Raw genomic sequence first — 1,488 nt, 5'->3', positions numbered from 1 at the left:
TCGTTTGGCCAAAGTCCGGTCCAAATTTTCTGTCTTCCGCTTGTTCCAGCCAATGGCCTGGGTGGTAAGGATGTCTGTGCGGGCTGAATGCACAATGGACACACGTTTATGTTACTAGTTGATTTGTACAACTTTAGCTGTAACTTTTTTTTCACACAAAAAAAAAAAATGTACTTACCAGCTTTTGACATGTACTTGGAACATAGGGCTGCTCAAGAAAGGAAGCTGTTCACCTGTTCAACTTCCTCCCCTATTGTTGTTCCTGCTCCCTCTTGGTTACGTCCATCCCATTCCAACTGAAAAAAATATGCATGTTGCCATTTGGACAAGGACGGAGAGAAATAATGTGAAATTAAAGCCCCTGACAATCATTACCTCACACATCCATGAATGTGCTTTAGCGTGCATGATGGAGAGAAAGGGCTGCATGTTCAACAAGACCTGTAACTCAGGACAGTGGCCAACAACCTTCTGCAAATATGGTCAATATTTGCATACCACATCAGAGCAAAAATCTGAACATTGTTTGAAACAAGCAGTTTCTGGAGATATAAAGGAAGTGCAAATATCTCCCCACGGAACATGTTCAGTCCCTTCAGTAAAACACCATGACGACACACGACAACCTCGACCCCTTCCTCATCTACTTTAGTCGCAGACTTGTTGGAGGACTCTCGTGCAGCCACCCATTCGCTTCCACCACACCTGCCTTTCCCAGGATTCTGTTCAAGATGAAGAAAAACAGCTGTAGACAGGGCGAAGCGTGGAGTGAAATTTAAATAAACTTTACATGTCCTGTTGATGCCCTGATGTGGTTGACGTAGGAGGTCACCTCTGTGTTGTTGGCCAAGAAGACACCTTCGAAAAAGCTATTTGGTCTAAAAGACATAAAGCAGGGGTGACCTTTATCAAGGTTCCATGTATTGCATGCAGTAGAAACAACTTATATATACCCCAGAATGGCTCTTAAAGCGATAAAGCTTGCGGTTCCCATCCACTGAGACTGCTAACTTTGAGGGTTTGCAGGCTGGGCACCGAAACTGATCGACTTCAGACAGCCTCTCAACTTCACATTTGTGTACGACCCTTCCAGGTGTACAGAAGGCTCCCTTTAAGATGATGTCACACGTTCCGTGGCAGTTTTGACATGCGCAGTAGTGGTTGGAGTTCGCTCTGAGAGTAGTTGGCTGCTGCTCGTCCTCCTGGTTTTTTGTCTTAAGTTTCAAGTACATGACCAAAAGTAAGTGTTTGTTTCCACCGTAGTTGCCTTTCAGTGTTTGGTTAGTCCGTAGTTGTGTGCGTTGCCTTGTGTGCATTTGCTGTAGTAGCTCCGTCGTCGAGGAAGGACGCTCCAGCAATTAGCCATCGCCCTTTGCAGCGTGTTAAGTGGTCACATGATCCAATGGACCGTGTGCGTGTAGTGGCGTTTGTCCACCACACGATGGTGCCCGTTCCCACGGAATGAGAATTGGTTTCTTTGACATGTTT

At 45.6% G+C, this 1,488-nt stretch overlaps 1 long non-coding RNA gene across 1 annotated transcript; it reads right to left on the bottom strand.

Moving 5' to 3' along the window:
• Positions 1-393: 393 nt before the first annotated feature.
• LOC128754749 (uncharacterized) lies at positions 394-1,085 on the bottom strand. Its single transcript, XR_008413970.1, has 3 exons — positions 954-1,085; positions 791-878; positions 394-722 (listed from the first exon to the last, which is right to left on the bottom strand). It is a non-coding gene; the product is annotated as an uncharacterized LOC128754749 (long non-coding RNA).
• Between the last annotated feature and the right edge of the window lie 403 nt (positions 1,086-1,488).

Source organism: Synchiropus splendidus, chromosome 2, assembly GCF_027744825.2.
Source record: "Synchiropus splendidus isolate RoL2022-P1 chromosome 2, RoL_Sspl_1.0, whole genome shotgun sequence".
Classification (NCBI taxonomy): domain Eukaryota; kingdom Metazoa; phylum Chordata; class Actinopteri; order Syngnathiformes; family Callionymidae; genus Synchiropus; species Synchiropus splendidus.
The sequence above is the reverse complement of the archived record's forward strand: the minus strand, read 5'-3'. Positions and strand labels throughout refer to the sequence as shown.